General features: G+C 35.4%; 1 long non-coding RNA gene across 1 annotated transcript in view; it reads left to right on the top strand.

Annotated features, from left to right (window-relative positions):
• LOC138918703 (uncharacterized) overlaps window positions 1-24,790 on the top strand; it is a 36,084-nt gene extending 11,294 nt beyond the window's left edge. Inside the window, exons 2-3 of the long non-coding RNA XR_011428404.1 lie at window positions 22,907-22,977; window positions 24,659-24,790. This is a non-coding gene — a long non-coding RNA (uncharacterized lncRNA). The remainder of the gene's footprint in view (window positions 1-22,906; window positions 22,978-24,658) is intronic.
• Window positions 24,791-26,086: the final 1,296 nt, after the last annotated feature.

The raw sequence follows: 26,086 nt of genomic DNA, 5'->3' as shown, positions 1-26,086 counted from the left end.
TCAATGGAAAATCATACTTTGTGCTCACTACTGGAGGAAGCTTATTATGCACAACATGCTTTTTCCTTCATCGTTTGATAGTTTTATCTCAACTTCAACTTCTGTGCAACTGACTGACTATCTCTTTGAAGTGCTTCTCACAACTCCTCAATGTTAATTTTATAAATACCGTGTGGCCTGGGCTTTAAGTTATACATCTCTAAATGCCCCCTGAGGTGGAGACGTTCAAGTGAATAATCTTAAAATATGTTGTAACAGAGAGATAAAAACATAATTTTATTTAAGTAAATTATGTATTTTATAATAACATACTGTATGTATATTTTATACTACTATCTTCGTGTTTTATAATATAAATGTCATAATACACTCTAAAGTCTGTACTATTCTATTCATGCTTTCAGAAGGGGCCAAATTAAAGAACTTCTCCAGGTATTAACAAACATGAATGACTCTGAATGAGTTGATCTAACTAGAATTTGCAGGGAAATTTCAGACCCGTGAGTGAGCAGTCTAGCTAAATAGAGATTCTTAGTCAATATAAACCGATCTACATGTACTGCACTTTCATATATAATTTGTTAATGGAAACTTTTAAAATATTTGTGAAATATGTTTTTACAAAATCGTGGTGACTCAATGATGTATGTGATTGAAGAGAAGGATTTGATTAAGGTATTTACCACCAAAAGTATTATATATCATGTGCCTTCAAGTTATATGCACCAAATCCAGCAGATTCCAGTTGCTCTCCTATTTACATAATATCAGAGTTTCTTTCCATGTTATTAATTACCACTCCTTACAGACATAAAATTGACTTTTAATAGGTATTCAAAAATAAAATGTGTGCCTCTACTGTTTCAACCAGATTCATGGTAAAATATTTCCAGCTTGATTTCAGTTTGGGAAGGTATCACTCTATTACCAGATGTACAAGTTGAAGATTATGTTTACTTTCAAATCATTCTGTCATTCAATTTATTTAAAGTCTTTTAAATCCATGAAGTCACACTGTTCAGCCAAAATGTTCTCTCTTCTGTCATCTTTCACAGAGAATAATCTTCATGGTAACTAGCATCATCTAGGAGCAAAAACGATAACTTGGTTAATGTGGACACTGATCAAGCACATCTTGTAGGCCAACGGAAAGATTCTAAACATTGAGAGAGTTCTGGAAAATAGCTGAGCAATACAGATGTACAATAATGGATGGTACAGCAAAGGTAAAATATTAGAAAACTAGTAAGAAATTTTAGTTTAACTTATGATTCTAAAAAAATTATCTAAAATTTTAAAATTAGCAAGTATCCCAACTAATGTCTGTTCTTAGGCAAGCTTCTTTGTATTCTATGTCAATAATGATTATAATTGAATAGTTAGCTAAACCCAATTTATTAGTGTTTATTTCAGCAGTGATTATAATTGAAAGTTAGCTATATGCAATTTATTAACGCTAAATGATGCATAAATGAATTTCCTGAACAGTACTGAAATAAATGAGTGAAGGTTGTCTATTGAAAGAATGGCTACATCTGTTTGTTTTACTAAATAAAAAGCATGTTGTCAGTTAACTGAACTATTGATTAATATACTTCCCATTGTTCAATATTTATTTTGGTATCATGGTAGATATAAGCTTATGATTTTCACTTAGAAGTTCTTTTATAACAATAACAACAGCAATAATAAACTATCATTAATGAACAAATTCAATCGATCAATAGTTCTTGAGATTCTATTATATGCTAAACACTGCACTGGGTGTTGTGGCAGTGAAAACAATAGAAAATCTCCATTCTTGTGGAGATTAAATCTTAGAGGAGAAAGCAGAAAATAAAATTAAAATATCAATGATATGTTCAAAGAAGAATAAACAGGGAAGAGAGATGCAAAGCGTGGGGAAAGAAATGTGAAATGTTAGGGAGGGTTGCCTGGGGGTGTCTCACTTTTAATGTGAGAAATAGTCTATATTTGAGAAATACTCTGAAGGAAGTGAAGAAGATAGCCATGATGCTATCTGGGGTGAGATATGAAGATTCCACGTGAAAAATGACTAAGGAGAAAGATCCCAGTGTAGGAGTCGCCTGGCCTCTTTACAGAAAAGTGACAGGCTAGTGTGGTTGGAGTCAGGTAACAGAGCGAGAGAAGTAAGCAATTAGTCAAGAGGTCATGGAAAATGAAAGAAGATATATCCTATGGGGCCTTGCTCGTCCCAGTCAAGATGTTAGATTTGATTCCAAAAAGGAGGAGGAATCACTGAAGATTTTGAGTTGAGAAGCAACATAACTGATTTATATTTTAACAAACTATATGTGGATGTTGTGTTGAAAATAGACTGGTGAAGGGAAAAGTGAAAGGTGAGAGATCAGCAAATAGATGTTTACAGTAAACCATATACATTATGGTTCCTTGGACGACAGAGATAGCAGTGGAAGTCATGAGAAGTTACTACATTCAATACCTATTTTGAAGTTAAACTTGACAAAATTTATTAATTTGGAGGTGGAGTGTGAAAGAAATTGGAGTCAGAACTGACTACAAGCTTTCCATCTTGAGCATAAAGATTGAGTTACAGTTAAATGACATGCAAAAGTCTGTAGGAAGGGTATATTTGGGGGAGAGGAGACAGCAGGACCTCAGTTTTAGACGTGTTCTATAGATACATTGAGTGAGAATTTAGACAGAGGGTCTGGACGTCAAGGGACAACCCTAGATTGAAGATATACATCCAGAAAACATGATCATATACATTGTATTTAAAGCCATAAAATCATCAAGAGGTAAGTGTAGATAGAAGAGGGGAAAGATACCAGGATTAAGTCTTCATTCCAACATTTAATTATCAGAGATGAGGAAGAAACTGAAAAGATGCTGCCAAATATTGGCAGGGGAGTGGGAAGGACCAGCACATTTTGGAAACCTGGAAATCAAGGAAAGAAAGTGTTTCAAGAGGGGAGAGAATGATGGATAATTTCAAACACTGCTGACAGAACTAAACACTGAAGTTAGCAATATGGAAGTCATGGGCATCTTGACAGGAGCAGTTTTGGCGAAATACTGGAGATGATTGCCTGACTGAGGATGGTTCAACAGAGAATGCAGGAATAAAACTGGAGGCAGTTCATATGGACATGTCCTCAAAGAAAATTTGCTGAAAGGGAAGGAGAGAAATGGCATAATAGCTGGAAGCAGTGAGATAAGCAGAGGGTTATTTTTAAAAAAGATGGGAGGGAGCAATAAAAACATGTTTCTACACTTATCAACATTGCTACTATTTTGATATATGTAAATAAAATGATTGATTTTCTTGTTACTCATTTAACAATCCCAATGATTAGTTGTGACAGTGATAAATTATGTCTGAGCTCTTGTTCCATTTTCGCATTTACATCAAATCACTTACGTTTCATGAGGCCTCTTGAGTTTCAGTTTCCCAAGATATATGCTCCTGAAATTTTAATTAATAATTAAACTTTAGCATACTAAAAATAAAAACGTTTTTGTGATGAATAGGCTTTAAACATTAATATGAATCTGCCGATTGGATATGAGTACAAAGCTTGTGTTTTCTCAAGTGTTATAATCAAATAGTCTTCTTCTAAAATAAAAACTCAAAGATTATTTTTAAAGACTAGTGCACATATATTCACATAAAATTGGGCATGACTGGACATAATGGAAAAAATTAATGAAAGGAAAATTGAAGATGGGAATCAGGAGAAAAAGGATTTAATGAGAACTGGTGAATGGTGCCTGATCTCCCCTGAGAAAGTCAGGACATTCAACATTTCATGCATATTACACAGACTATGCCTGAAGAAGAATTTTTTGGAAGTTCAAACCTTTTTGTTGGCCTGTTTTATACTATAGGTTGAATGATGTGAAATTACCAAGGTTGAAAGTAAAAATGGTTGAATATGCACGTCTTATCATTTAACCTCCTACATTGGTCTCTTTGGAACATCATCACCTCCTTCCCTACTCCAAGAAATCTGCTCACGCCAACACTGCAGGCTGCACAGGCACTTGTCTTGCAGGTGTCTTTCTAACCCTTGTTTTGGTCTCCAGTTTCTCTCATGCCATTCATCTCAACAGACTGTGAGCCACTCTTTTGGTGTCTGAACTGACTCCATCTCCTTAAGATTTCTCTGCCTTCTATAAAGGAGGTTGCTAGTACTGCCCTTTTCTTAAAAGAGGCCAAATGTTCTGTCTCAGAAAAAAAAAAAAAAAAGGCAGCTTAGGGAAAGTTGCGTTAAATTCCATGACGTCAAATTCAAAAACTGATGGAAGTAACTCCAAAGTATCTTTGGCTCCCCCTACTAATACTTTATGTAGCTATCATCCCTTAATTTATATTATCTTTCTTAAAAATATTCATGCATCCAAATATATCAACCTATTTTAGAAGCAACCAGTTCCAAATGTAAATATTTGTTTTAATGGCCTCTTTTGTTGTTCATTGTGGGTCAACTCACTCTAGAAAATTATAGAATAGAATTCTCGATTCTGAGTAAAAGGATGTTTTCTCTTTCACAACTTTGCAAAATTCCCTTTTTGTCTCATTCTTTTCTTCTCTATTTCTTCTCTTTTTTTAAAGCACGTCCTGAAATTTGGGGTAAGTAAATTAAATGTCCAATTCCGTTGTTCCCCCTTTAGACATGTATTTGGTAATATATGTATATATTATTTTCAAAACTGTTGTAATAGGTTGCACTCTTAATTCTCTGTCAGATTTTTGACTAACGGCAATGTTTAGATAAAGTCTCATGTATTTAGGAGTGGGGAGGGAATTTCCTCACCATTCATTTATTTCCAAACTTTAAGCGCCTGCTCTGTGTTAGGTAAGTCTCTTCCATTAGTTGAGACTACAAACCCGATCCCTGGCCTGCAGACTTATCTTCATTGGGGAAAAATATATGGAAAACTTAATGGAGATCATGTCAGAAGACTCTGCTTGAAAATTGCTTCGATCAATGAATCTGAATATTATAGAATTCCTAAATAAAATTCCAGGTAGATCTGGTTAGTCTTTAGAAAACTTATGAGCACAATTTTTAAATCAATAAGTAATAAATACAAAAGTTACTAAGAGCTAGTTGGACATTTCTATGAATAAAGGCAGTCTTCTAAAGTCAGGCCAAAATATTTTCACCTAAGCCCAACTGCATAAAAAGTTTATGGGGGACCAATGAACTTCTGATAAATGTCTTGTTTTTCCTCCTCTCTATTCTGAAGAAAGAGGCAAAGTTATCTGTATAATTACCAAAGCCCTGGGATTCTAAGAATCTACATATGCCCCAGTTCCCCTACATTATCCTTAGTTTTTCTCTCTTGCTCTCTGGAGTAGCAATGATTTGTCAAGGGAGGGTCCTTGGTCCATTGCCTGGGGTTCAAGGTGAACCTGTCCTTCTGGACAACCTATTTCACTCTCTGAGGTTCAGATATCTCATCTGTAATCTGAAAGTATTGGTAACCACATCTGATTGTTGGTACAAGGATTAAATTAAGTAATAAAATTCAAACATCTCAAAGTATTTAGTCAACTAATGGGTTCTGGCATGGGAGTTCAATTTATTGTTGAATAGCAACTTTGAGATGGGGCCAACTTTGGAATTCATCTTATTTCAAAGATTCACTTAAGGATGGATATGTCTACATTTTAATGGGCTGTTTCATTTTTGTTTTGTTGCTTTTACTTTTGAAATGCTTACAGATTCATAGAAACTACGAAAATAATACACAGAGCCCATTTGAATAATACATGGAGTCTAACCCTTCGCTTAACTTCCCCAGTGGGGAACATCTTATTTAAATATAGTTCAATACAAAAACCATGAAATTGATATTGGTGCAATGCAACTAGACTACAGACTTTATTCCTTTTTCACCATTATTTATATGAATCCATTTGTGTGTCTGTGTGTTTAGTTCTATGAAATTTTTCACCACATATAAATTTGTGCAACAACCACTAAAATCAAGATACAGAACTATTCCATAGCCATAAAGGAACTTTTCATGCTACCCCTTTATATCTGCACATCCCCCCCTCCAATTCTGTCAGGCGATCCTCTGGCGACCACTAAAATATTCTCCAAGTCTATAGTTTTGTGCTTTTGAGAGTGTTATGCAAATGGACTCTACATATCCCGTACTTCTTTCTTTTTTTTTTTTCCCCTTTGCTTTTTACTCTTTCTGTAATCCTGTAACTCCCCCACCATCAAAGGTCACTTTCCAGTAGAGTCTAGTGCATGTGAAAAAAGTTAGTGTGTTTATTTTACTTAAAAAGTACTAAATCATCTTTTGGGCACTGGGAAGCTGCTAATAAGTTTAAAGTCCCTAGGGTGACACTACTCAGTTTCTTTTTTTTCTCATTGTTTTTTCTTTGTTTAAAGAATTTTATTAATTTTTTTTGCAGGACCATTGGTTAAAAACATTACGGAAATTTTGGATGTACATCATTATATTTGATTTCTGTGTAGATTACATCATGTTCACCACCCAAAGACTAATTACAATTCATCACCATATACATGTGCCCAGTCAGCCCTTTCGCCCTCCTCCCTCCCCCTTCCCCTGTGGTAACCACCAGTCCACTCTCTGTTTCTATGTTTCTTTGTTGTTGTTTTTATCTACAATTTATGAGTGAGATCATACAGTATTTGACTTTCTCTCTCTGACTTATTTGACTTAGCATAATACCCTCAAGGTCCATCCACGTTGTCACAAATGGCAAAATTTGATCATTTTCTATGGCTGAGCAGTATTCCATTGTGTATATATAGACCACATCTTCTTTTTCCATTCATCCCTTGATGGGCACCTAGGTTACTTCCAATTCTTGGCTATTGTGAATAATGCTGGAGTGAACATAGGGGTGCATGTACCTTTACACATTCGTGTTTTCATGTTCTTTGGATAAATACCCAGCAGTGGGATAGCTGCATCATATGGTAGTTCTAGTCTTAATTTTTTGATGAATCTCCAAATTGTTTTCCATACTGGCTGTGCCAGTTTTCACTCCCACCAGCAGTGTATGAGGTTTCTCTTTTCTTCACATCCTCTCCAACACTTGTTATTTCCTGTCTTGTTAATTATAGCCATTCTGACAGGGATGAGGTGATATCTCATTGTAGTTTTTGTTTGCATTCCCTGATAGCTAAGGATGTTGAATATCTTTTTGTGTGCCTGTTGGCCACCTGTATATCTTCTTTGGAGAAATATTTGTTCAGATCTTTTGCCCACTTTTGAATTTGGTTTTTAGTTTTGTTGTTGTTGAGTTGTATGAGTTCCTTATATATTTTGGATATTAACCCCTTATCATATATATGGTTTACAAATATCTTCTCCCAATTGTTACATTGTCATTTTATTTTGTTGGTGGTGTCCTTTGCTGTGCATAAGCTTTTTAGTTTGATGTAGATCTATTTGTTCACTTTTTATATCGTTTCCCTTGCCTAGCCAGACACAGTACTTGAAAATATGCTGCTAAGACCAAAGTCAAAGAGTATACTGCCTATGTTTTCTTCTAGAAGTTTCGTGGTTTCAGGTCTTAATCCATTTTGATTTAATTTTTGTGTATGGTATGAGATAAGGGTCTACTTTCATTCTATTGCGTGTGACTGTCAAATTTTCCCAACACCATTTCTTGAAGAGACTTCCCTTTCTCCATTATATGTTCTTGGCTCCACTGTCGAATATTAGCTGTCCATAGATGTATGGGTTTATCTCTGGACTCTCGATTCTGTTCCATAGTTCTGTGTGTCCATTCTTGTGGCAGTACCATGTTGTTTTTCTTACTATAGCTTTGTAGTACATTTTGAAATCAGGGAGTGTGATACCTCCAGCTTTGTTCTTTTTCTCAGGATTCCTTTGACTATTCAGGGTCTTTTCTTGTTCCATATAAATTTTAGGATTCTTTGTTCTATTTCTGTGAAAAATGTTGTTGGAGCTTTGATAGGGATTGCATTGAATCAAAGATTTCTTTAGGAAGTATGGGCATTTTAACTGTGTTAATTCTTCCAATCTAAGAGCGCAGAATATCTTTCCATTTCTTTCTGTTTCCTTCAATTTCTTTCAACAACGTTTTATAGTTTTCAGTGTACAGACCCCTCACCTCTTTGGTTAAGTTTATTCCTAAGTATTTTATTCCTTTTGTTGCAATTGGAAATTGGATTCTATTCTTCATTTCTCTTTCTGCTACTTTGTTGTTAGTGTATAGAAATGCAACTGATTTTTTTTCCTTCCAGCACTTTAAATATATTGGGCCACTCCCTTCTAGTCTGTAAGCTTTCTGCTGAGAAGTCAGCTGATAGCCTTATGGGGTTTCCTTTGTATGCAACATGTTGCCTTTCTCTTACAGCTTTTAGGATTCTCCCTTCATCTTTAATTCTTTACATTTTTTATAATGTGTCTTGGTGTGGGCCTCTTTGGGTTTATCTTGTTTGCTGCTCTCTGTTCTTCCTGTACTTGGATGTCTGTCGCCTTCCTTAGGTTAGGAAAGTTTTTAGCTGTTATTTCTTCAAGCAGATTTCTTTGAGACAAGCCCCTTTGTCTCCCTCTTCTCCTGGGACCTTTCTAATAGAAATTTTAGTGTACTTGAAATTGTCCCATAGCTCCCTTAGACTGTTCTCGCTCTTTTTAATTCTTTTGTCTTTTATCTGTTGAGCTTGGGTGATTTCCTCTAGTCTCTCATCCAATTTGCTGATCCATTCTTTAGTATCATCTATTCTGCTGTTGAGTCCCTCTAGGGAATTTTCCATTTCTGGTATTGTATTATTCATTTCTAATTGGTTCTTTTATATATTTTGCAATTCTTTGTTGAAGTTCTCACTGAGTTCATCCATTCTTCTCCCAAGATCAATGAGCAGCCTCATGACTCTTAGTTTGTACTCTTTGTCATCTATATTTTTTAATCTCTGTTTCATTTAATTATTTTTCTGGGATTTTGTCCTATTCCCTTACTTAGAAGGTATTCTTTTGCTTCCTCATTTTGTCTCTTTCTTTGTGCTTATGTCTGTGTATTACGTAGGCCAGATACATCTCCCAATCTTTGAGAGTTGGCTTTATGTAACAAATGACTTATGAGGCCCAGCAGTGTGCTTCCCTCTCATCACCAGTTCCAAATGTTCCAGGAGTGTCTCCTGTTTCGAATACATGTGTCTTTCTGCTGTGGCAGGGTTACTCTTGCTGTAGTTGCCTGGGTAGACTAAGCTGTCCCCTTGGACAGCCTGTTGTAATTCTCAGCTGCATGTGGCTGCTATAGGCCTTTTAGTCAGTTTATCAGGCATGGGGAACCCCAGCCTGTTGGCTTCAAAGACTCATAGCACATTCCTGTTGCATGTTTTCTGTTAAGTGAGTAGGCCCCCAGCATGGCTGGATGCTAGGCTCAGGGGCTTAAAATTGGTGTATGCCTCCTACCTGTAAGGCTATTTTCAGCTCTCTCAACAAGGCACTGAGCCAGATTGGCCCCAGTCCTAGAAGCATCCAATTGTTTCAAGCTTTGGGGGGTGGGACCGATCCCCTATGTGGTTGTTTGAGAAGCACAAATATTTTGCAGCTGACAAGCCCCACTGCCCCCAGGGTCACACACCACATCAACACAGTCCTACCCTGTTCACACGCTCCAACCCACTGAAGCAGATTGTCACCCCATTGCAGAGACCCTATACACTACAACAATACCCCACACACTCTCCCTGCTCCTTCCACATGCCCTGCCCTGCAGAGGTGGACCCATTCACCTGGTTGCAGAGGTTCCAGGCATCCCACCTATGCAGGCCCACAAGTTACCCAAGGGCTTGCTGTTGGGTAACACCAGTCCCTAGGGCAGGCTGCCTGGCCTGGCTGAACTGGATTAAATTGGTGCTCTAGTGGGCAGGGCAGACCCTGGGCTAACAGGCCAGGGGAAGAACTCCAATGGTGTCTACCAGCATCTGTGTCAGCACACCTCCACTAGGTCACAATAATGGCCTCCAAAGTCTCAGGCCTGGCGAGATCTCTCCTGTCACCAAGATGCAACCAGAGCCTATCAAGTGAGTCTCTTTTCACCAAAGGACTGTGAATCTTTCTTCCTGGTGATTTTAGGTTGCTTTCCAAAATGATTGAATATTTGCATCAGTCTTTTAAGAGTTGGCTTTTGTCCCCCTCATGTCCGATAGCGTTCTGGGGGTATTTATTGTTGTAGTTAATAGCCAGCAAAGCCATATGCTATGACATATGTCTCAGTTGTGTTGAGTCCAAAAGCTGCTTAGAGTGATAAGCTCCCCTGCTCTCGTTCCCTTCTCCTCCAGGGAACGTTCCCTAACTTAGGTTGCTTGGCTGAGAAGCACCATGGCTTAGGGGAAGGTTTTTCTCTCCAGAAAGGAACTTATGCCTCTTCCACCTCAGTTAGCACTATTCCTCATTGTGGGAATTCTTTTTATCCCATTTTCAGTTCTCTCTCAGGGGTAATTGTTCAAAGAGTAGTTGTAAATTTATTGTGTCCATGCGTGGAGATGACTTCAGAGTCCTACTATGCTGCCATCTTGACACCATCCTCTACTCAGATTCATTTCAAAGACAAGATGTCCTTCTATTTATTAGATAGCTGCTTGCCCTTGTGTTCATTTTCTATTGCTGTGTAACAAATTACCACAAACATATGACCACAAACCAACAAATGCTTGTTATTCCACAATCACTGTAGGTCAGAAATTCAGGCACAGTATGGCTCAGTTGGATTCTCTGTTAGGATCTCACAGGTTGAGATCAAGATGTAGGCCATTTCAAGTTCTTACCTGGAGGTTCTGAGGGAAAATCTCTTCCAGTTTCATTCAGGTTCAATTCGGTTCCATGTAGTTGTAACACTGAGATTCTGTTTCCTTGCTGGCTATTAGCCTAGTGTGGTTCTAAGATTGTAAATGCTGCCCACATCCCTTGGCTCATGGTAGCCCCATCCGTCTTCAAAGCCAGCAGTCTTGAATTTTGGATTTCTCTGATTTCATCTTTACTTCCTCTTTTTAAGGCTCATGTGATTATACTAGATTCACTCAGATAATCTTTTTCCCATAATGTAATATAATCATGTAAGTAACACTAGGGAGTGAGTAAAATGGGAGCCAATATTCTGCCTACCATACATCCATTTTTCATGTGTTGGTGGGTTTGTCTGTGTGTGTGTGTGTGTATGTGTGTGTTTGGCTTACAGAAAGATCATTTGGCTCAAGGAGTTTTAAATTTCAAAACACAAATCATCAGCTTTAGCTTTGTCCATTTCAGATTTTAAAAAAAAATCTAACAGAAAGTGTTTTTTAATGGAATTTTTAATATTCTTTCCATAACTAAAGAGTGTTTTATTTTTAAAATTTATTTTTTAAACACACTGTGACTTGTTGCTAACCTGTGTGAGATATAGTTTAGAGAGAAATACGCACTTGTCCTGATAATTGTTCCAACACTAGAATTCTCTCCTGTTCTTTTAAAAATAGTATTAATCTTGCTCTCCATGATGTTTTGTTGGTAGAAATGGTATTGTGCACAAACTTGTATTGGAAGTCCTTTCATATTTTAAAAGAAAGTCTGCTTTAAAAAAAATGTCAAGATTAAGTAGGTTAGACTATTTTTGTTGCAAGAGAACTGAACACCAAACCACAGCCAAATCACCTCTCCCAAATACAAGTAAACAAGGAAGTTGTGCCTCTAGTCTCATGGTAGGAGAGCCTAAATATTTAATGGACAAGAAGGATTAACTGGAAAATGACATTTCTTAACCAATGAAGAGTGCAACACTAAGCACAACTGCTGTTTAGTGCAACCAAATATTCAAGAACATCTACAAGAAGCGGCATGCAGGAAGATATTATTAATGGAATATAATTTACCATAAGTAGGTAGTTTTTCTAGGACAAATCTGTTTGGAGAATATGTTGTATTATTCCTGATAGCTTTGGTTTTGAAATAGCACTTCACAAGGAAAGATAATTCAAACTAGTGCTCTCCACAAGTATGAACAACACTGTCGAAACTTTTCTTTGTGGGTAGAAGCTGAAATTACATTTTCTGGAGTTAAATAGAAACATTCTTCTCTCTGATCAAATTTTAATGAAACAATTCAGAGGAAAACCATCCTCCTACTTCAAAAATTGTTTTTACTGAAAATATAATAAATTCCAGCCTTCAGGCACAATCATCACTTCTCCATTTGGCTCTTCCCTGCCTGCTGAATCAAATTGATGAAGACCCGCACTTCAGTACTAGCCATAAGTCCAAGGTCAATTTAGTGTTCACCATGCACTGATTAAAGTCCAATTCATATGTTCTCTCAGTCAATATAATAATATAAATTTTGGAATGTGGCCAGAAAATTTTATTTAAGCTTCATTTTTGTCTTCCATAATTTCAAAAGTACATTTTTTATTTATTGCTTCAGCCACAATTTAATTCTCCAAGTCATTGGGAATCTAGTTAGAACCACAGAGCACAGAACCCTAAGGTAGTTCAGAAATTACTTATTCCAAGCCATTTATTGTACAGATGAGGAATATGAGGTCCCAAGGGGGCGTGTAATGAACCTCTGCTAACTGGAAGGCCATTCAGGACAAGAAGCATGGTCAGTGCACAGTCCTGAGGAGTTGTGAAGAATCTTGCTGTTTCACTTCTTACAAAAGCAATCAATTGATTTTAGAAGTATAATTTAACTTTTAAATGATATATATTCATTATAGAAGACTAAAACAAAAGGAAAACAGCTATGAAATACAGAAAAGTAAAGGAAGAAAAATAAAAAAATCACTCAAATTACTACCACAGAAATAACCATTTCCTATATTTCATGAACATATTTCTTGTATATACAAATGGAAAAAATGAAGGAGAGTGTGTAAAAGGGGAGCGAGAGAGAGAGAAATTTAAATTTTAAAGGCAGAGAATAAGTATTTAAAAACCAGGATTATAGTATGCATGTTATTCAGATAAAGCATATCTTTAATCTTATTTGAATTTAACTTAAGAACAAAACTGAAAGAAAACTGAAATACTGAACTTTAGATAGATATTTCCCTATTTCAAGGCAAAGTCACGTAAAGAAATTCTTCTAAAATTAAAAAAATAAAATATTTTTAAAGTTCATGCTAATTTTAAAAAACATGTTTTATCCATGTAGAATATCCACTGGCTCTTTGTTATTAAGTCAAACAAATGAGCATATATGTATTCCCTCTGTCTTCTCCTACTTTATATCTAGATTTTTCTTATATAAACTATTATTTTTATATTATTAAAATCTATCCATTTTACGTTCTGTTCTATATTCCTACATTTTATAATCCATGATGTAGCATTGTTAGTTATTCATTTAATGGAAGTAAACACTCATTACCAATCATTTTTAACGGTACTTCCCATTTTAAAGTTACTAATTTACTAGTCAAGTTGAGTTTTTATTTTTTTCACAAGTAGGGATCTTCTTGGAGTAGTTCCTTGAAATTTTAAATGGCTGTACAAGTTTGTTTGTAATCTTGATATTAAAGTGACAACCTGTTTAGAGATAATATTAGAGAATCCCTTGATTATTTTTCCTCAGAACTTTGTGAAAATTCCTCCATTGTATCATCTCCTTTCTCTGTCTTTCATATCTTTAATTTCTCTAACATTAATTTTATATCTTTACTATTTTTTATTTTCACTATGTCTCTCCATATACTAGCCACTGTATTTATTATAGTGTGACTTTTTTCCCTGTGATATTAAATTCCAGAGTCTCTACACTTCACTCTGAGTATCAGCGTCTGCTTCTTCCCTCAGGTCTTTCCTCGACATTCTCCCTCAACTAAGATGCTAGGTCACAGGCAATCAAACATGACATCACTGTGTTATTTCTCCACCATTTCCATATCTCTTGAGATATTCCATCATATCCAGTGAAGCTGTTCCCATTTCTCCTAGCCTGTGAACATACTCAAATCTTGCCTGTCAGTTAAATAGTCAGTGAATTGAGTTTGGAAAAGTAGTACTTACTTGTAAGGTAATATGTAGTTTGGGGTTTTAGACATGGATTGCTTCATTTAGCATTTTTTTATTTTATTAGATTTCCTATTTTTTAGAATATTTAAAGAGAGAGAATGGAAACAAGGATAATTTATTTCATCCCTCTTTGAGTAGAAATCTCAAAGATATTTTCTTAAGATTAACTTTTACCTGGGGTAGGTCAAGTGAATTGGAATCTGTGGTGGGCTTGTCTCAGTTAGCTTTTACCTCATTATTCTCTGATTACCAATAGTCCCCAAATTTCATTGGTTTGCAAAAACAAAGGTTTATTTATTTCTCATGACACATCTCCATCATAGTTTGTCTTCATTTTGAAACCCAGGCTAATGAAACAACTCCTCTCTGGAACTTACTATTATGATGGCACAGGATACCACAGAGTGGCTCTTAATGGCTCTCATGGGCTTAAAGAAAGACACATGATAAGAGTGATGTTAACAGTTAAAATCTACCTTTAGAGAGGAGCAAGGAGTCCTTGAAATTTGTAATAAATTTAAAACTTTCCATCTTTATCACATATATTCACCTTCCACAAGAAAATTTTGCTCACCCCCTTTTCCCAAGGGAAAACATTCAACAGTATCATCCAATCACAGGGTCAGGCTCAGAGTCCAGGATCCCATGAGCTTGGTCAGATGTGATTCCCCACTTTATATCCTCACTCATTCAACGTAGAGTGGCAAAATAGAGGTGGTCTAATTATATTCACCTCAGTCATTATTAAAATAAAGAAAGTGAGCTACATGAAATCATTGGTCCATAGTATTTATGAAATCTTAGTAAGGAGATGTTAAGGAGTCACTAGAGATGCCTCGCGTCTTGATTAAGCCTCAGTTCTTCTCTCCAGCCCATTGTACTTCATGGGTCTTGGATTTGCTGCCTCTGAGGACCTTCTTTTTCTGTTATCCTTCTTGGCCCATCTGAAGAGGGCATTGAGGAGTGGGAGGATACTAAGCTTTTTCAGACTACTTCTCCATAAGAAAGTTGGTGACTTAACAATCATTTGGTGTCTTAAACTGTCATTGCGTCTTTTGATTCAGATTTGTAGTTCATTGAGCAGGTAAGGTTCTCAAAAAGTTAGTTCATCTTCTGTCTATTTCATTCCTTCCCATCAGTTTCATGTGACAACTATTCTACTGATAATTATTTTCCAGACATACCTCTTAATCCATGTTTAATTACAGGCACATTGAACATATCAAGATTCTGTGGGATAGCCACATTGTAGTTTTTTTCTCTGAGTGATATTTTTTCACTTATTAATCATTTCAGATATTTAAACAGTGATTGTGACTGCAATACACTTGATTTTATCCTTTACATAAAGTGTATTTTAGTAATACTTTGCTACTTAAAAGTATTCCTACTTTTATCTTTTGCCAATTGTAAATGAAAATCAGTTAACCTTCCAAATCTACTGGTCCGGGTTCTGTGTTCCCTTTAACTTCTGCATAACTGTGTGTCAATTTTTTCCTGAGTTCTTCTATTTCTTGGAAATAGCATCCAAGTCATGTCAATAATTTCCCCAGCACTTCACCAAAAGCCACATACTTATATAGTAAATTAAGTGGTTTCCTCAAGGCTGCTAGTGATACACAAATATTTTGCCAACACATAATGTGAGATGTCTTTTTTCTAGTCTCTGAGAATAGATTTTTCAGTGTACAATTCCTGAGCTTTAAGCAAGAGTTACATATTTTGCTTCATTCTTATTACAGTGGAAGCTGGCTTCTCTGGTACTGATTTCTGTATTGGCTTCACTAGTTTGTGCCAAAGTTCCACACAAAATGAAACAAAACGAAAATAAAATCTCCATGGCATATAACAATACATTTATTTCTTTCTCATATCACGTGTCCATCATGGTTGGACATTCTGGGATGTAAGCTAATACAACTGCCATAAACTGGGATAGATTAATATGGTAAAAGAAGAAATGTGCAATGCTGTGCCTATGCAATGGAACTTAAAGCTTCTGCTTAGAAGTGGCATATATTATCTGTATTCATTTTTATTAACAAAAGCAAAGTCCATGTCCAAGTATGATTTAATCAAGGTGACGGAATATAATTCTTTCATGGAAAATTCCAATAGTATAGATGTGTTAAGGATATCAAGACAATCAAAATAAAGTGGACATTATCTGTGATCAGAGTCAAGTAGATTCAGTTTATCTGAGATACAACAAAAGGCACAAGTCATATGGGCAGAGTGGAATTCCTCTAGCAAGATACACTAATGTCACTTTTTTGAAACATTGTCTCAAGTTTAAACCAGAATGAAAATCCATTTGTGGATAGAATTTAAATATTCCTTCATTTGAGGAATACTGTAACCATATAAACATTGCAACCAATTTTTGTGGGGGAGGTATTGAACTTGATTTTTCACGCTGTTCTTTTCTAAAGTGTCAACAAATATTTTATATTAGTCATGATACATGGTGTGGTTGTCCACTTGGTGCAAAGTAGAGTTCCTAGAGTTGAAGTTTTTTATAGCCCAAGTAGTCATGGGCATGGTTATTAAACATTTCCATTACTCAGATTTGGTACGAAGGAAGCGCATCTAGGAACCATTTGAGCAAGATACTCTATTGCTTCTTGCTAGTTGTATACCTAAAATAAGAAATATTAAAAATAAAGAATGGGTAAATATATCAAATGAAGCTGAACAGCAAAATCCTCAAAACAGGAATGAAAATGTTCATAGCAGATAGTAGGATTTCTTAAAGCATTGAAAGAAGTTCAATTTATATTGATAAAAGCTAGAAACCTCAAAGAATATATAACTCTTAAATCATTTTGTGTCAACGTAGTATCCAAATTCACAAAGCAAAAATGTGTTGAAATACAAGAAGAAATCAACAAGATTGTCACACAGTAGAATGTTTAATATATAACATTTAGTTTATGACTAACCTAGTAGACAAAATTTAAATATGGTTGCAGAGTGTATAATAATAATATTAAAATAATGGAAATTTTAAAATTTCATATCTTATCAGTAAACATTCAAATTTTTCAAGTGTCTATAGAACTTTTACTGCATGCTATCCCTCAAGTAACTGCTTATTAATTTTGAAAAGTCAGAATAATACAGGCCGTATTTCGTGACCATTTCTACCTTTAAAGCAGACCTAGAATCCAAACACTTCTTTTTGTCTCATTCCTTAAGCCTTGGTCTGAGTCATCATCACCTCCCACCAGGATTATTGTATATAACTATTAATACACCTAATTTCTATTCTAAGAGTATATTCCCAACACAGCAGAAAAAAAAAGTCAGTTCATTTTACCTTTATGCACAACCCCTGATATTTGTCCTCATTTCACAGTATAAAAACCAGTGGTATTACAAAGACTTCGAGTTCTTACAAGACCTAGCCCCATTTCCTCTCTGATCTTCTCTCCTATGATTCTCCTTCCTACTCTCCCTAATGCTCCAGCTCCTGGTTTTCTGGCTCCTCCTTGAATGCACCAGCCTCTTCTGTGATGTTTGCCCTGCCTGAAACACTCTTCTGTCGTACAACTATTTAGATAATTCCCTTGCTTCCTTTAATTGTTATACTTAACTTTAAACTTCTAAATGAGACTTGACATAACCACTCTAATTATTACAGCAAGCAAGCAGTGCCCCTACACATCTCTAATTTCTCTATTTGTTTTATTTTTTTCTTTTCTACAATGCTTATCACTGTCTATCCTGTTCCACTACTTATTTATTATTTTATTGTCTGCTTCTTTCTGCTAGAATGCATGAGCTGTGCATGTATAAATATCTACTTTGTAAGGGGTTACAGAAAACTTGAATATTCAGTAATATAGTACTTAGCAAAAAAGAAAAGAATGATACATAATATATAATACATAACATATTAAATATAATATTTTGTAAGGGACTGGAATTGGCCACCCCAAGATACATCTCTTTGGAATGAGGATTATTTTGGGGTGGTTACTTTTAAAAGCTGAAAATAGGGGAGAAACTCTGATAAGTAGAAGTTACCCTTTAAGAGACATTTACATTTGTAAAGGAAATCTCCATCTGTAAATGTGTCTCCCTCTCTGTACCAGGAAGAAGTGGATATAACCTTATCTCTGGAAACTCTTATCAGTGCCAAAAGCAGGGACTTAAACCTGCATAATAACCTTACTCTTGTTTACTGTACTTTCTGGTAGCCTCCCATAACTGACTGCCCCGACCCCTAACATCCTCCTTTGTCTTTAGCTGAGGATGGTATTTAAGGGGAGAACTTCTACCATTTTGGTGAGTTTCTCAGTTTTTCTGGGTCTCTCCTATGCATACATGTTATAAAGTTTCGTTTAATTTTCTTCTCTTATTCTGTTTCATGTGAGTTTAATTCATGGTGCAGCTGGAAGGACCCAGAGTGGGTAGAGGAAATGTCTTCCTCTCCTAGAATGTAATATATAATATATGCAACAATGTATTATATATATATCTAACATACATATATATTACTTAAAGCTAAGCTCAGAGGCACATTCATAGCCTTAACTACTTTTATTATTTTTAGAAATAATAAAATTCAACCTACTCACTCTACATTTAGATAATAAAGAATAGCTATTAATAATAGATATCTATCAATACATATGTAGCAAACAAAAAAAGAAAGAAAAAAGTATTTAATTAGAAAAAAAGTAAAATTAGTGAATACATCCTAGAGTCAGCTCTTATATATTCCACCTGAAGAACGACCTAGCACAACAAAATGATCAAGGGCAATTGACCAGTAAATAGTAACTATATAATTTAATAAATGAAGTATAAAAGAAATCAGAAGGTTAAAAACTGTTATAACAATTCTGATGAATAAAGATATAAACACTTTCAAACATTTATTATATGAGCATAATTTTGCAGACCGATGTAAGCGTGCTTTCGAATGCAGTTTGGGTGTTGCCACAGACAAAAGGCACTGGGGTTAAGGAGCAATTTATATCAGTTACTTGTGAATTATTTCTAACAGGAAGGAAAGAGGGAAGTAAGGAGGGAAGGGAAGGAGGGAGGCAGGAAAAGAGTGGTGGAAAAGAGGACGGATTTAGTTTTCATGATTATAGTTGTCCTGAATTTTTAATTTTTTCTACCGAAATCTTTAGGCTATGTATTTTTCATGTTATTTTAACACTTCATAGATGCTTCTGTTAGCTGCATAGTTTTATATTGAATAGATGAGCTAAAGTTTGATGACTTTTTAAGTTTATGAATAATGACAGTAACATACTTTAGTATATGTTATTGTAGTGGTCTACCTGTGCTCAATACCAAACCCACTAGCCAAAAGTCTCAATTTAGGTATGGTGTAAAATACACATCTGATTTGAAAGAATTACTATCAAAGGGTTATGTAAAATGTCTCATTAATATTTTACATTGATTATATGTTGAAATAATATTTTAGATATACTGGGTTAAATAAATATATCAGTAAAATTAGTGGCACCTCATCTTCTTTTATTTTTCTAAAAATTTGGCTACCATAACATTTAAACCCTACATATGTGTTTCACAATTTTGACCCACATTGCATTTCTTTTGACTGCGCTGGTCTAGATAAATATATAATCAGGGAATATTACGCTATATGATCAGGGGAAAGGAAAGTAAGTTATTAGGATTTGGATATTTAGACTTGTCAGAAGACATATCGTTTGAACAAGATGGTTTTTGAGAGAGTTGGTATCTATTAGCACTTCACTTTGAGAGTATCCTTTAAAATAAACACTAAAATATTCTTGAGAAATACATGTAGTCATTTTGTTTTATTCTATATACTCATAACTCAACAACAATTATATTGTCACAGTTGTAAAGATTTCTCCATGTTCACACATAATCACATACCCAGATAATACTGAAGAACATAAGAAATACCATGCTAGATTAATGTTAAGTATTCATTCATTTCTGTGTTTTCTCATTCTTTCTTGGGACTATCATACCTGATGTCAAAGTCTGACTTGCCTCAAAATGTTTTAGTCTGGAAAGATAATCTGTTATAGATCCATCACGATTTACCCTGTAGGTATCAAACATCTTTTTAAATTATTTATTATTTTAATTGTGCCACTCATTGTGATTTTATAAAACCATAAATTTATTCCCTTCTGTCAGTACTAAAGTAGGGTTTTTTTGTATTTTTTTGCAATGAAATTGATATAACATAAAGTTAACCACCTTAAATTGAACAATTCAATGACATTTAGTAAATTCACAATGTTGTATAACTACTATACCATCTAGTTCCAAAATATTTTCATCAACCAGGAAAGGAAACTCATTCCCATTAAACAGTTGCTCCTCATGCCCACCTTTCCCCAGGCTCTGGCGACTATCAATCTGTATTCTATCTCTACATATTTACCCATTCCTGGATACTTCATATAAGTGGAGTCACATAATTTGTTGTTAGTGCCATCAGGTTGATTCCAACTCATTGTGACTGTGTGTGCCACAGAGCAGAACCCTGCCCAGCTTTTTAGCACCATCCTTTCACCTTCTGATGCTGTATCAGACAATCTTCCCCCACTATTCACAGGGTTTTCATGGCAATTATTTTGGAAGTGGGTGGCCAGGTCCTTCTTCCTAGTCTGCCCTAGTCTGGAAGCTCTGCTGAAAGCTGTCCACTGTGGGTGACCCTGCTGATATTTGAAATACTGGTGGCATAGCTTCCAGCATCATAGTAGCATGCAGACACCACATTATGACAACTGACATATGAATGGTGTGGTTCCCTGACTGCAAAACAAACCCAGACCACAGCAGTGAAAGAACTGAATCTTAACCACTATCACCAGGGGTGGCTAATTACACAATGTGTGACATTTTTTGTGTGACTTCTTTCACTTGCCATAGTTTTTGAAGTTCGCCATAACATATATTGTTACCTCATCCCTTTTATGACTGTATAATATTTCATTTTACCTCATCCCTTTTATGACTGTATAATATTTCATTGTTTGTACACACAAAATTTTGTTTATCCATTCATCCATTGATGGATATTGAACTATTTCCACCACTTGACTATTATGAATAATTCTGCTATGAATATGTACATAAACTCTATTTGTTTAAGTATCTGCTTTCAATTCTTTCAATATACCTAAGAATATATACCTAGGAGCACATATGTTGGGTAATATGATAATTTTATGTTTAACTTTTTGAGGAACCTACAAACTGTTTTCCACAGAGGTTAAAACATTTTACATTCCCACCAGCAGTGGATGAGGGATATACTTTCCCATGCTTGCACCAAGATTTGTTATTTTATTTTATTTTTTTTAATTATAACCATCCTACTGTTGTAAGAAGGTAGCTCATTGTGGTTTTGATTTTCATTTTCCTGATGACTAATGATGTTAGCTATCTTTCCATATGCTTGTTGGCTATTTGAGTATCTTCTTTGGAGAAATGTGTATTCAAGTGGTTTGCCCATTTTATAATTTGGTCACTTGTTCTTTTTGCTGTTGAGTTATAAGAATTCTTTATATATTCTGAATGCTAGACCCTTATCATACATATGATTTTCCAATATTTTCTCCCACTTTGTAGATGGCTTTTTTGCTTACTTGATAATGTCCCTTGATGCACAAAAGTTTATATTTTGGATGATGTCTAATTTATTTTTTCTCTTGTTGCTTGTACTTTTCATGTCACAGGTAAAGATCCATTTCCAAATCCTAGGTCTTGAAGATTTATCTTTATTTTTTTCCTGAGTTTTATGGTTCCACATCTTACATTTGGGTAATTGATGCATTTTCTGGTAGATTTTTGTATGTAGTGTGAGATAGAAGTCCTGCTTCATCCTTTTGCATGTGGTTATCCAATTGTCCAAAAATTCACAACTTGTTACAGAGACTATTCTTTCCCTATCATAGGTCTCTATATCCTTGTCAAAAATCAACTGGTCCATGGTTTCATTTAGCACTTTGAGCATCTGGAAGACAATTTAAAAGATTTGTCTAGTAATATCAAAGCCTGCACTTCCTTAGTGATAATTTTCTTAATCTGTGAATGGGCCTTACTTCTATGTTTCTTTGCATGCTTCATAACTTTTGTTGAAAATGAGACATTTTGGATATTGTAATGTAGTTATTCTGGAAATCAGATTCTTCCCGCTCCTTAAGGTTTCTTTTTATTGCTTTCTGTAGGGTGTTTGTTTAGCGACTTTTCTGAACTTCTTTTTTTAAGTCTGTATTCATTGTGTATGATATCTGCAGTGTCTGTTACTTTTCTGAGAGAGTTCCTTAAACACCAAAAGCCAAAAAACAAACAATAACAGAGAAAGAGAAAAAAAAAATAGGAAAGAAAGAAGGAAACACAAAAAGCAAATAAAAAACCTCTCCCAGTCTTTACAGATTTGTTCGGTGCTGGAGCATTCCTTCAATGCCTAGCCAGACTGTTGGTAATTCTGCCTTAGCCTTCACTTCCTGCTTGCACTGAGCCTAGAAATCAGAGGTGAAGACTGAGGGTGTCCTCAGTTCTTTTCTGAAAGTGCATCCTGCCCTGAGCTTGCATATGGTTTTTTAAATTCCCAGTATAATTGGGTGCTTTTGAATGCTCTAATTTTCCAAAGAAACTCTCTCTCCAGCTTTTTCTCCCAGGCTTTTGGCATCCTCTTGTGTACCTTAACCAGATAATGATCTTTTGCCCCAGGAAGCTATGAGTTGCTTATTTACCTTGCCATATTTTCAGAGGATGCCTGCTGCTTTTCTGCCCTGGGTGAGTTCTGCGTTTTGTGAAACAGAGATGAGCACCCTGCTTCAGTCCTTCAGGTAGTAGCCAGACAGGTTAGAATAGAAAAAGAAAAATCTTCTTTCTTTGCAAATAAGATCTTCTTTGCTCCCTCCAGAACTAGACACCAGAGTCCCATATTGGGAATGTGGCCTGCCCTCTTCAAGATCTCTGTGAGCCTGACCGGAGGTAAGACAAAGACAAGTAAAAACGTCACAAAGCTTTCCTACCATTTTAAAGCTGCCTTTTCCTTGATTCAGCATTTACTTGGGTCCTGTAGACTTTTGTTTGCCAGAGTTGTGGCAAAGTTAGTTCTACAGGTTATGTCTGGGTTTTTGACTGAGGGATGGACACTTGAAACTGCCTACTCCACCCTTTGCTCTGATGTCCAGTCTAAATGTTTTAAAAACTCTCTAACCTCCCAGATTATGTCTCTGTTCTCTTCTTTCTGCACATATGATGTTCCAGTTCCCTGAAATGTACTTCTCCCACTTTGTTACCTGGGAGGGAATCAGAAAGTCTTCTCCCCGTAAGTATTCCTGCTCTGGTTCCCCAAAGCTCTTAATGCATCTCTTAAACACAAACTTATAATTTTTATTGTAATCACCTATTGAATTTTATTTTATTTCCCTCACCCTAATAAGAAGAGGAGGAAAATTTTGATTGAACAAGCTGTGTGTCGTTCGTCTATATATTAACTAGAAACACTAACTGGTAACCTATTTTGTAGCAGGAACTGAGCTAAGTTCTAGGGGATCAGCATGAATAAGGACGACTTAGCTCTGTTCTCATGCCAGATGTTCTTGGTTTCACCAGCTCCAGCCCAGTACCTGACACCCTGTAGCTATTCAATAATGGATTAATAGATGAACGAATGGTGTGTATTTACCTAACTCTGATTACCATTTACTGAGGCACTAGAGGTGCATTAAATAATGACTTGTATATAATTATATCTCAGATACTTTTCATATATTATCCCATCTGTTATCAAAAATGCTAATGAGGAAGACATTAGTATATCCACATGTTAGATGAGAAAATTGAGACTCAGATTAAATTATTACTCAGTAGCAGAGGCATGATTCCAACCTGGATTTGTCTCTCCAATCAAACTCCTTGTTTGACACAAAACAACAACATAGTTTGTTTTAAATATCAACTCCCTGGTAACCCTGATGTGTTGGAATAGAAACTTTACTTACATCGTATTTATTATAATTATCTCTTTATTTGGGAAACTGAGAAAAATTACATCATTAAATGTTTTTCAGTAATATGTAAATTTTCTGTTCATAAATTGGATGTAAATTGGATGAGCCTTTGCTCATTTGCACATTATCTAGTCCCCTCCTCTGCAAATCCTTCACAAATTGTACAGCTGCATGACAAACTACAGCTGAAAATGAATTTCCACATTAGTTATTACAATTGCAAGGGAAGCACAATGGAGGTACCTAAAATCCTTATTTTGTGTATTTCAAATGGCATATCTACAAAGATCCTCCTAACAATATATTTCATTAAAAATAGCCCTCCAGGTGAAGTGTGTACTTAGACTTTAGTGACACACATTTGTCTTTTCCTTTTCCCATTTTTCAAGATTCTCTTCTGATCTTTTAATTCTCTTATCTCCCATGACCCTCTTTTTCCATTCCTCAATCAGATAAACCATCCGCACTCAGCTTCTGATCTAGCCACCTCTAATAGGTGGAATAGTGCACCCCCAAAGATGTATCCACCCTAATGCCTAGAAAGAGACTTAGAAAAAATAAGTTTTCAAATGTGATTGAATTAAAGATCTTGCTATGGGGGAATTACACTGGATTATCAGGTTGACCCAATGTAATAACATGGGTCCTTTTAACAGGTCAGCAGGCAGATCAGAGTCAAAAAAGCAATGTGATGATGGAAGCATAGTTGGAGTGACGTGATTTGAAGATGCAGGAAGCGGCTACAAGCCAAGGAATGTGAGTTACCTCTATAAGCCAGCAAAAGCAAGACAACAGATTCTTTCCTGGAGCCTCTGGGAATAAGGAAGCCCTGCCAATTCCTTGACTTTTCAGCCCTGCATTAGGACTCACTTTAGACTTTTGACCTTCAGAATTGTAAGGTAATACATTTGTGTTGTTTTAAACCATTGAGTTTGTGGTAATCTACTACAGCAGCAAGACAAATCTATCACACCCTCCCTTTTCTCCTCTTTCTTTAGCACCATGATTCCACAACATTTTTCAAGGAAAGGCACAGCAAAGTTCTTGTGGAAAGCACTCTGTTACAGAATTCCCTCATCAAAGTTTAGATAATGCATTTTATAGAACTCAAAGGAAAGATGCATTTTTAAAACCACAATATATTTTAAGATCATAGTATAAAACAATGCCTTAACAAACACAAAACAAATTATAAGGTTTTCCTCTGTAAAGGTAGTTTTCGTTAATTGATAAACTAGTTTTGGAGCAGCTTTTGGTTTACAGAAAATTGAAGGGATAGTACAAACATTTCCCACATACCCTCTCTCACTCCTCTCATAGTTTCCTTTATTATTAACATATTTATTTGGTGTTGTGTATTTGTCACAATTGATGAATCAATATTGATATGTTATTATTAAATAAAAGCCATAATTTACATTGTTTTGCTCTTTGTGTTGTACAGTTGTATGTGTTTTGACAAATGCATAAGGTCGTGTATCTACCATTACAGTATCATACAGTATGGTTCCACTGCCCTAAAAACCTAGTTTATTTTTTAAGTGTATTCATATATTAATATTTTATTTCTCTTCCCCTATTTTATAACATTTTTGGCTTATTTACAGCAAATTATTTTGCTTAGCATATAAATCCTTCTATGATGTTACGTCAACCTGTCCTTTTCCTCTGATTTCTCAAATTAACTTCTCTTAAAGGCAAACTTGCTTTCTCCTTGCCAGAGAGACAATTATTCTTTCTGGCTACTATCACTTTGCTCATGCAGTTTTCCCAACTGGAATGACTCCTTACTTTTCTCCATTTTGCAAATCATCCAAAAGCTGCTATTCAAATTCCATCTGTTTTGACTAGTTTGTGCCATACCAAGCCTCTTTCTTTTATGAATTCCAAAAGCAAGATTGTCTCTATGCCATTTATCTAACAGTTAATTATGGATCATTCTGGCCCCCTCTGTTTGTATCATCTGGTATTATTACCATTTTGTTGTATGAATATGTTGAATCATCATGAAAGTAAAGATTCTTATCTCGATTTTGCACTGAGCCCAGCAGAAAGTAGTCACTTGATATGTTTGTATTGATTAG

The sequence above is a fragment of the Equus caballus genome, chromosome 18 (genome assembly GCF_041296265.1).
Source record: "Equus caballus isolate H_3958 breed thoroughbred chromosome 18, TB-T2T, whole genome shotgun sequence".
Taxonomy (NCBI): Eukaryota; Metazoa; Chordata; class Mammalia; order Perissodactyla; family Equidae; genus Equus; species Equus caballus.
Note: the sequence above shows the minus strand (reverse complement) of the source record. Positions and strands in the feature narration are given on the sequence as shown.